Source organism: Xenopus laevis, chromosome 6L (assembly GCF_017654675.1).
Source record: "Xenopus laevis strain J_2021 chromosome 6L, Xenopus_laevis_v10.1, whole genome shotgun sequence".
Taxonomy (NCBI): domain Eukaryota; kingdom Metazoa; phylum Chordata; class Amphibia; order Anura; family Pipidae; genus Xenopus; species Xenopus laevis.
The window spans coordinates 28,550,091-28,561,991 of NC_054381.1; positions in this window are offsets into that span (position 1 = coordinate 28,550,091).

Below are 11,901 nucleotides of genomic sequence, written 5' to 3' on the forward strand. Positions count from 1 at the left end.
ACCTGCTAGATTGGTTACTATAGGTTATTGCACCTGGGCAAACTTAGTGCCTTTTATTACATAACGCCATAAAAGGTAACTTAAAGGTGACCAACCTTTTAATAGTTCTAGTTTTACACATCTGGTCATGACATTATCTTATTTTATAATTTTTTTTTGTTTCTAATGAAGAGATTAATCATGTAAGATCAGATGAATAATTATAGATTCCTATTACTTCTCTAGCAAAAACACTGGGGCAGCTGAAAAAAAGGAATTTTGGCCACATATACACTAGAAATGGATGCTCCCATAAAAGGTTGGTTGGTCTTTGTTTTTACAAATAAGTGAATTAAGGAATCCTCTTGTAACAGTCACAAGAATATACTGTACATTACAGGAAATCAGTTTATAGAGGGAGCAATGAACCCCCTCACTTACTCTCTTACTTTGAACCTAATTCTCTCAGCGTGGAACAGTTTGCTGCTCATGTCACCAATAAGGTGCACAAAGGCTTCACATGACACATTGCTGTACAGTTAATAATAAACCAAGTAATTGTTGGCAGACAGTGCAGATTTTACTAGTACAGGTATGGGACCTGTTAATCAGAATGCTCAGGACCTGGGGTTTTCCGTATAATGGATGTTTCTGTAATTAGGATCATCATACTTTGTCTACTGGAAAATCATGTAAACATTAAATAAACCCAATAGGCTTGCTTTGCTTCCAATAATGATTAATTATATCTTAGTTGGGATCAAGTGCAAGGTACTGTTTTATTATTACAGAGAAAAAAGGAAATAATTTTTTAAAATTTGGATTATTTAGATAAAATTTAGTTTACGGTAATTCTGAGCTTTCTGGATTATGGGTTTCCGGATATTGGATCCCATACCTGTACACTGTCTGTTGAACAGCCCATAAGCAGATAAAAGATTTTATTCAATTATGTCTTCAAAGTCTTTTAGAGTGTCTTTTCTTTTGGAACTTTCAGATATGATTTAGCAACTCATGTTTATTTTTCCTTTCTCTTTTTATCAGCATATTCCCCTTCAATTAAATTAACAAAATTAACAAACTATGCGTACAGAGGCTATTCCATCGTGGATACCATAATTTTGCTTCTCACTTAGTATCTTATAATCTTGTGCTTTATTACACATATATAAGTAGCATACTGCTGTCAGTGTTGTGTCATAGAATCCAGTTCTATGGCTTTTAAACAGTGGTTTTCAAAAATTGTATATTCAAGTCTTCCTTAGTTGACTGTCCTACTATAGTTTTACAAGTATTTAGGAAAGCAGTAATAGGTTACACCTTACTTGGAAATTGAGGTAGTTTTTTTATATTTTATTGGCGTGCTCTCATTTTGTCTCTTTTGTTTTTTTTCATGCAGAATTTAGATATACAAGTCTTTCCCCCACCTAAGATCACCCTGCTCCATTGAACCAGGTGCAATACTTGAATTCTGGTGTTATTTACGTAGAGAATAGTTAATGATGATTCAACATTACTTTTTCATAGACATGTCCAAATAAATGAGTATGCTTTGTTGTCCTCGTACAGATAAACCATTTAGGTTACTCCATCTTTTATCATACAGAGAGGGAATAAAACATAGAGGACCCTTTGTGTTATGCTGCAGAAGTCACTAATACTTATTAATCAAATCTAATCTTTCTTCGGTGTTGATTTGCTCATCAGTTTAGAAGGAACTGTCTGAACTAAAACCAAGCCAATAATTGCACTAGAATCATGTGTCTTGTGTTTTCAGTTTACTGTATAAAGCCAGTGCAGCTCATAGCAGTGGAAATCTGTCTTTGAAGTTGTCCCCTGTAGCTCCCTATCTTTCTTTTCTGCCCAGGCACATGTTCAGTTTGCTCTTGGCTGCTGTCAGTCATCTGAGGATAGGAACCGACGATAATAAGCAGAAAGTGAAATATTTGTTTTACAAAATGTAATCTTTAAATCAAATAAACTGCAGTGCATACATGTATAATTAGATATATTACTCAGCACTGTGGGCTGTTACAGATATATATTTTGAAGCATTAGGTTGGTGCAGTAAGTTTAATATATAAAATCCAGTATTTCTAACCATATTTGTTTATAGTGTTTACTTCTCTTTTCTCTATCTCTAACAACCTATAGCACAGAATGGAGTTCAACTGTTCAAAGCAGTCATACACATTTTGCCAAACGGACAAAAACATGTGAGAAACAATTGCTTTTATAAATGTATGTGCTTGATTAAAAAAATTCTGACTTTCACAAAAGTCTTTGTTTCTTAATGGAACAAAAGCCAAACAAATATGCATGAAAAACTGAGCAAATAAAAACCGATGAGTTTCTATAGAAGTCAATGTAAATTGCCCCTGAAATTTCAAGCATCTTTATTTTATTTTATTTGATTGCGATTCAATTGAGATTCAATTGAGATTTTCAGCCTCATTCAATTGAGATTTTCAGCCTCATTGAAAATGAATGGAAATCTGTCATTTATGTTTGTGTGTTTTTTCCATGACAAACGTCTTGGAGAAAAATGCAATCACTTGTATTTTTCTTGAATACAAAATTGATAAATCCGCACTTTACTTACTGAGGTGCATTGTGGAAAGTCTAATTTGACCATGTTCATATGTAATGTTTTTCCAGCAGTTTCAGCATCATTAACACCGTGGGATTCTTTGGCGGCGTCTGTTCCTCCTTGTAACATATGGTATCACAAAACCCAGAACAAACCCCAAGGTCCCGGTCTGGGCTCACACTTCTGCCTTTCTCTTCAGGAGAAGCCCTCCGCTTCTTGGATGCCGCCAGGTTTTAACGTGAGAGGACCAAGGGGGGAGTTCTGGGCAGGCAAGGGAACTGTAACGTATACAAGAAGGATGGGGAACAAGGAGCGTGATCAAGGGACAGGGCGCAGTACAGAATTGTGATCCAAGAGAATCGTCAGGGACGGATGAAAAAGGTTTGAAATCACACCCAGATACTATTGTAAAAAGACAATGAGTCAGTGCAGAATAGGGGGTTTTATAGCGAGACTAATGTCTTACACAGATTAACTGTGGCCAGATTGGCAACAGGTAAAACAAGAGCATGCTTACGTGCCATTAGAAGGATAGCAATATGAGTGAACCAGGGTCTTAGTTGTAAAATGGAAATGCAGACAACACAAAAACACCATGTCCCTGGTTCAACTCTAGGCAGGATGTTAAACTTTTACTGACGCAACCTGCTGTGGGAGCTCTCAAATTACCACCATATTAAAGGTGGCGGTAGCTCCATGGTAGTTCACTGTCATCAATAGATTCAGCAACAAAGATCAAGAGCTCAGCGTAACACTGTGAAATTTTATGAAGTGTTTTTGAGTGCAAGGATAGACTCTATATCAGTTTACATATACAGTAGTATATATTATATAAATTGCCAAAGGGGGCTGGAACTACTTGTGCGCATGTGAGATTTTTGTTGTGTTGAAGCTTTGGCCATTTTCCTCCAATGATAATGTTTAATATACATTAATCTCATCTACGTATTGATTTGAAAGTGTGCTTCTACAATATGTTCTGACTATTGCTTGTCTCTGCCCTTTGCTCTAAAATCCTTGGATTTTGCATACTTTGTACCTATTTAGCTTATTATTGCTCTTGTTGTATTTGTTTGTTGAACCTTAAACCTGTAAATATTCCTCTATTGCTTTGATTCCCATAGCTTCTGTGAAGAAGTTACTGACTCTCCTGGCTGTACTATACAAGCTTCTTATCTGGCCCTCTGGCTACAAATATTGTTACAAGTAGCCAGTAGGTTGGTTTAGTGGTAATTGGAGCATGGTTCAACTATACTGGAGGCATAGCAAGCTGCATATAGCTGAATTGAAACAGGCATAAATGCTGCAGGAGCAACCCCCCCCCCCTTGTATAATGTAACATCTGAAGAAAATGTTAAGCTTACACATTTGGAAAATAATATGTGTATATGTGTATGTGTTAAATATATGTATATAACACATTGTATTTTTGGTATCAGCTATAAAAATGAGCTTTGTGTAGCAACAGACTAATAAAGTTGGATGTGACAAGTGCATTTTTTTATCAGATCACTTTGTAATAGGTCAATACAACAACTATTACACAAAGCTGCAGCTAGATAAATCAATGGAATTAGGACAGACAGGAACCAGTTTAAGCTAGTTGGTACAATTTACCTTGATTTAATAGGATCTCTGAAAGGAAGTATGAATGAGAACCAGTGCAGTTTTGTAGGCATTCTCACTATTTCACTCTCCGAGGAAAACACATTTTTAAAGAGGGTAAAAACTATAAAAGTATAGAATTCTGGAGAGTCGTTTCTCAAAATATTGGCCATATAATGAGCAAAATGCCAGTATGCTTTTTGTTTTACAGAAAGGTGTACAGATGAATGGAGCCTTCTGCAAGAGGACACCATCATTAACAATCTGACAGCTAAACTGACAATCACATATTGTGGATACAGCGCAACAGATAGAAGGAAAAAAGAGTGAGTAGGAGAGGACAATGTGCAGAATTATATCAGAACAACCATTAAATATACTAGTTACATATTTTGAATTAATTATTATATGGTATATAATATTGCAAGCTGCTGTGGACATTTTTTTTGAAGCTGTTGAAAGTCATCATCAGTGGAGTAACTATAGAGGAAGCAGACCCTGTGGTCGCGGGGGTCCTGAAGGGTCTGCTTCCTCTATAGCAGCTCTCTTGCCTGGAAACTTATGGGCCCCAGCAGCAAGTAGATGTGCTCCCACAATCAGCTCACGTCCATGTGCATGGGGCCAGGCCCTGAAGTTTTTTCGTGGGAGGGTTGGTACACCGCTGGTCATCACAACCATAAAAATAGTCCCATTCCACGAAAAATCATATATTCATGCACAGGGCTGGAATGGGTCTATGATTAAGTGTACATTAAGGGGTAGATTTATCAAGGGTCAAAGTTAAAATTCAAATTTTCAATTTCGAATTTAAATTTTCGAGTTTTTTTAATGGCCAAAACTGTGAAATTCGACTGGGGAATTGTAAAAGTTTGATTCGAGTTTTTTAAAAAAATTCTAATTCGATTTTCGAGATTCATCATACATTGGCCCTTTAAGAACTCGAATCGACTAGTTGCCACCTTAAACCTGCCGAAATTGATGTTTTAGTCTATGGAAGACATCCTGGCATCAATTTGGAGTTGTTTGCATCCTTCCCGACATGAAGAAATGTCAAGATCTTATTCACCCAAGTTTCAAAAATGTTATTTTTTTTTAACAAACTGCAATTGGTCGAATTTCAAGTTCATAGGATAAATCTGCCCCTAAGTGCATGAAGGGTTTAATAGGGGTTAGCATTTAAACAATAAAGGACCCTGCCTGAACTTGTGAAATAGCACCAAAGGACTTTGGTTAGTAATTATAAGTAATGATGATTCGATTCACCAAAAAGTTGCGAAAGGTGAAAATTCGCCAAAATTCATGAAGTGTGACAATTTTTTTTCACCCATTGGAGTCTATGGGCGTAATTTTTGTCGTTAAACTTGGCTAAAAGTTCCACTCATCACTAATTATAAGAACTGGTAGATTTCTTGTGAAGGTATTTTGGGAAAAGTGAATACTCTAAAGGATTAAAACTGAGGTAGAACTACAAGCTTTAATAAAAAAAGGGGTATTGACAATATTACAGGTTCATTACTATAGTACCTTACCTATCATTAATTCCCTAGTCATTCAGGTGTTGTCTATATGTTCCTAGAATGATTTAAAGGGGTCTTTCATCTTTGTATTAACTTTTAGTATGATGTGGACAGTGATACTCTGAGATAATTTGCAATTGGTCTTCATTTTTTATGGTGTTTTCATGTCAGAACAGGAAGGCAAACTCGAAAATTATAAGGTGTGCACCACCCCTTTAAGCTGCAAAGATGTAACGTACAAAACACTAAAATTGTCCTTATGGTTGAAAAAAGGATAAATAACATGGTGGAAGTAGCAGGTAACATTTTTATTAAAATGCTGAGTTGAAAGAGTAAGAAGCTTTGCGCACACACACCTCTACTTACATGAACATGTTACACAACAAATTTTCACTTCTTAAAAAATATTCACAACCACTTAAAGGGACATCCACCCCCCAAATAAAATTGTTTTTGTTTTTCAGTTACTTATGATGTGTAATGCAGTTGCTATTGAAAGCAATATGTATTTGGCTCCTGGCACTGAATCCTGAAATGTTGGGCGTCAGTTGACTATCAGACCAAGAGAAGAAATGACTCCTGTTACATATAGTCAGAACCAGAAATAACAAAATTAATAAACATTGGTTTTCACCTGCTATTGCATTAAAACATTGAAAACTTTGAATTAACCTATAATGGGAAGTTTTAAAGAATTACTTTTTTTCTTGGGTAGGGGACCCCTTTAAGGGTGTGAGGAAGGATGCATTTTATATTAAACAATATGATTATTTCAGAATAAAAATATACATATGAGAAAAATATCCAAGTTTTGGTCCTAAGCGAGCAAGAGACATATTTTATATGTTGCTCTCTAGCCCTTAGCGTTTAATGTGCATTTTTGGGAAATTTATTACAAAAGAAAGAGAGATATTGTTGGTCATTTACTAGCAATCACATTTTTCTACAAATCTATAAAAATGTGTGGTTTTCTTCCAGATTTATAAAGGGGCAGATTTATTAAGGGTCGAATAGTGAATTTGAAGTCAAAATCTAATTTTCGACAATTTTTTCGTGTCAAAATTCACACATTCCAATTTTAATCCCCCAATTTGAATGCAAATTTGAATGTGAGATTTCTCACACCGCGACCATTGAAACAGTTCTAAGTTGAATATTTGCCACATAAACCTGCCAAGTTTATTTACAAGTCAGAGGTTCGTTGAACCATTTGAGTATATTAATTGCCTTCCTGACATTCAAGTGTTTTTTAGGTGGGAAAACTCAACTCAAATTCATTTGAATTTTCGGGTTGGGACTATTCAATCGAATATTAGATGTTCGAATTATTTCTTAAATAACCTCCCATTCGAATTGTGAGTATATTTGGATTCATTATTCATAATTTAAAACTGCCAGGTAAAAGTTGTTGAGGTCCTATAAAAGTTAATGGGAGCTGCTCGGCTCTGTTTGGACCACTCTAAATCAATTTGGACTTTTAGAGGTTTTTGTGTTTTTTTTTTCGCTAGGAATTGTCCAAAAAATTTGAATTTTTTGAGGTTTTCAAGGTATTTGGATTTTTTAGCACAGAGTTGAGCATAATTTTCTGTTCATACTTTTTTATTCTGATGTTTTTAATAACTCACATGACATATGTAGTTTTAGAGTTTGATTGTGCTTTTAAAAACCACTAAAACCACGGAAATTAGACTGTTGATAAAAAGGCCCCATGTGTAACCAAATCTATATATAACATTAAAAGGTTGGTTAAGATTAGAACAATATTGAGTTCACTATTTCAGGTTAAATTAGTTGAACAGCCACCTCTTTGCATCAGTTTCAGTATTGTTACTTGTAATTATTATAGAGGTCATGAATGACGTGTTTTGGCCTGGAATTTATGTTTCAGACATGACAGTTAAACACACATCAGTGCTAAAAGGTCTTTTACAGACTTAATTGGTGACATAGGAATCTGTGGGCTCTGATTTTTACAATAGCTTTTCAAGAACTTATGGCAGATGTTTAAATCAGAACTGAATTGGCTCATGTTTAAAATGATTTCTTTTTAAATTAAAAACTTGTCCTTTCTTTGAAACAATCCCAAGGGGAGAAATACATTTCCAGTGTAGTAAATTTCAAGTGAAATCCAGTTCAAGCATTACATATTAGACAGCAGAGACTAGTTCATTATGTATCATACCACCCACTAATTGGTAAATGCCAGCATCTTTAACATTTTTTTAAATACTCATTATGTAAATACACTAAAACAGAAAACACCAGGAAGATTGAATTTTGATCAGATTTATGTTTGAAAAGAATTGTGGGGCCTTGGCATACAAACTTGGATCACATGCTCATATTCACTGGTCTCACTATCACTATGGACAGATTTATTTTAAATAACCATAATTTTTAAACAAATCCTGTGAATGTAGTGACATTATGGGGTTCATTTATTAAAGGTCGAGTTTTGTTATTCCTGAAAAATTCGAAATTTTCGAGGGTGGGTACACGGCAAAGGTCCCTTGAACCATTTGAAGATGTTTTAACCCTTCATGATTTTCAGAATTATAACTGTGGTTTTTGCTTGATCAATTCGAGGTATTCAAGGTTTTTTTTTGCCGATAACTCATTCAGAGTATTCAAATTTTTCTCCCCGATTGCATTCAATCAAGTTTTTTACATTCAGATTTATTCATAAATAAGCAAACATTCAAGTTGTGAGTTTATTCAAGGTAGAAAAAACCTCACAAACTTGACCTTTGATAAATATTACCCTATATGTTAAGGGCATGTTAACCTTTCATGATAACCCATACCAGATGATACTGAGAAACCTGGTCACTAGTGGAATTACCCATCATGTTGCAGGTGCAGTGGGTCCAACTTTTTTCCTCCAGTAGTCAAGTATTGATCACTGCCGGACTACCGTTCAGCCAGAGGAGGGAGGTGACTTCTTTGACTTTCCTATGCAGGTGCAATGCCAGAAACTTGAGAGATCTGTGGGCCTTTAGTGTGACAGTGATGTTTTTATATTTAGTTGGGCAAATTGTGAGGGTTTGGTGAACCCCTAAATCTGAGCCTCATAAAAAAGTCTGTGGGGCAGATTTGATAGATCATGTGTTTCCCAATAGTTTCAAATTGAACAGAGTTATGAGGACTTTCTTGACTGTTACAAAAAAAATAGTTATGGATCTGAACATTTGTCAGAGTATTCCCTGCTCTGATATAGAAGCCAGTTTTGCTATGGCTCAGTGAAAAAAAGGAATAATGATAAGCCCCTAATTTTAGAGTAAAACCATGAAGTATCTATTTTGGTATAATACTAATTCTTACTGAGAAAGAAAAGTAGTAAAACACCTGTCTATCTAATCACCCACCAATTATTTATAACACATTGATTGATAAGCGGCGATATCTGTATTGTTCAACTGTTCAGCATCCAATGATTGTGAATAAATTAAATAAATAGTTTGAATTAAAAAAAAAAATTTTGTGATTCGTTATTACGTGATGGTGTTAACCACCAGAAAGTAATTACCCAATTAAGTGCTTAGTGCCGTTAATTAACAGTTCATAAATTACTTAAATTCTAAAATAATTAATTCAGTGATTAATTTAAAGTGCTAGTGCCGATTTTATTCAAAATTCATGACTTCAATAACCAGAATTAAATTAAAGTAAAAAGTAATAAATTAGGTAAAAAAAAAGGGGTACCACAAATTGATTAAGAAACGTTGGCTAAATTCATTGCCACAAAATTGCTGCTAGTTGATTAATGTTGGTCTAAAAAAGCTCCCAATACAATGATAAATTATAATTGGTTTACACCACTTAGCTGAGGCTGATGGGTGTTTGAAAATGAATAAGTTAAAAATTATTAATTATAATTGTCCAATTCGAGACCAGCATTGAAAGATAAGAATGAAAATGATAGAAGTCCTAAGATCTAACTGCCTATGATTTTTCTAAGTTCTGGGACCCCACAAGGGGAGATAGTAGGTCACTGGGGACTGTAGTCTCGAGACTACCTTGCTAGCTTTTTTGTTTTAAGAGCTAATCTTCCCTAAAAAAATTACAAATCCCACAGTGCCATGTGAATTCAGAACAGGAAATGAGAAGAAAAACCAATGCGGTCTAAAATGAACTTGGAATAATTCCAAGTACAGGGTGGTAGTTTAAAAACAAGCAAAATGCTCAAAAGCAATTAAAAGAAGGCTTAAAAAATGTGCCAACACGTGTTACGCCTCCTGGCTTTGTCAAGGCAAAATCTAAAAATGACTCGTTTGTCGTTGCGCCTTTATTACTTCCTTGTTGGAAAATCTTGCGATACTTGCGCGTGATTCGTGACGTCATTCCGCTACGTTCCGGAGTAAGACGTGGATGTATCTTCGTTGCTAAGCAACGAACTGCGCTTGGTACAATGAGTAATTCTCCGCCTTTGAATCCAGCCATTATCTTAATTCTCTATGGTTTTCAAAGGAGGAAGAATTTCTGGGACTCCATATTATTATGGGAAGAGTCTGTCATATAGTTAGTGAAGACATAATTTTCCGGCTAGTTAAGGGAATTTTTTTTCTTCTTTTATTATAACTGGGAGATATATTTCCTAAAATGATGGCAACAAATAGGTATATATACAAAGTCAATGCAGGGGATACAGGTATATATGGCACTGGCCTAGCCACTCGCCAGTAGTAAATCCAAGTAAAGAAGAATGCCAATACCTGTGCTTGCAGCACTCACTGAGGAAGGGCCATGTGGTCCCGAAACGTTTGATCGTTTGTTAAGTGTTATGAAGCACCATTGAATAAATTTGGGATCACCCCGTTTGCTGCAAGCACAGGTATTGGCATTCTTCTTTACTTGAACAAATAGGTATATGAAATTATCTTTTAAATAAAGGCATTATACAGTATATTTTCATTAATCCCATTGGGGGAAACTGAATTTAATTTGAAAAATTTAAAAGTGAACTTCTCCACTTCTATCATTTTCATTCTTATCTTTCAATGCTGGTCTCGAATTGGACAATTATAATTAACCATTTTTAGCGTATTCATTTTCAAACACCCATCAGCCAACCAATTATAATTTATCATTGTATTGGGGGCTTTTTTAGACCAACATTAATCAACTAGCAGCAATTTTTTGGTAATGAATTTAGCCAACCTTTCTTAATCAATTTGTGGTACCCCCTTTTTTTGTGCAGGCACTTTTATTTAATTCTGGTTATTGAAGTCATGAATTTTGAATAAAATCGACACTAGCACTTTAAATTAATCACTGAATTAATTATTTTAGAATTTAAGTAATTTATGAACTGTTAATTAACGGCACTAAGTACTTCATTGGGTAATCACAACACCATCACGTAATAACGAATCACAATTTTTTTTTTTTTAATTCAAACTATTTATTTAATTTATTCACAATTATTAGATGCTGAACAGTTGAACAATACAGATATCGCTGCTTATCAATCAATGTGTTATAAATAATTGGTGGTTGATTAGATAGAGAGGGGTTTTACTCCTTTTAGTTCTCAGTAAGTGTATAATTAGGTAATCATTCCTCTCTCTTTCTAGAAAGTGAATTTCAATTTGAGTAGAGTATACAAAACAAACCTTCTTTTCGTATAATACTAATACTGTTTACACTTGTGATGTTCCCAAATACACTACATAATTTCTCAATGAAATTTGAAAGCCTATTACCAGTCAAAGTAAATCAGAAATCCTGAGCGAACAGCTCCTTTTAGCTTCTAATTGTTAAATCACCCAGTATTTAAGTTCCGTGGAATTTTCAGTGAGCTCATTAGAGTCCTGTGAGGGACTTTCACTCTTCACAAAGCTGATTGCTTAAGGTCCCAGGAGAAACAGGCTGCCAGACTCCTGTCCTTACTGTCATACAAGTCCATCAGTCATCATTTGACCTCTTATGAAGAGGGGAAGATGAGGTGAAAAGTGAACACTTTCAATTACAATTGAGGGAGAATAATACTATTCCTTAACTGCCTTAGGAAAATGTATCTGCTAATAGAAATATATAGCAGGTGTTTTGCCTATGAAATATTGTTAGATTGACAAACATTAAAATTTTATTAACCCAAATTTTAGGAGCAGGTGCCTACTGATCGGATGGTGCAGTAGCTGCATGTGACAAATTTTAACCTCATCAATGTAGCTTTTTTTTTAAACATGAAGAACACAGGGCATCCCCCAA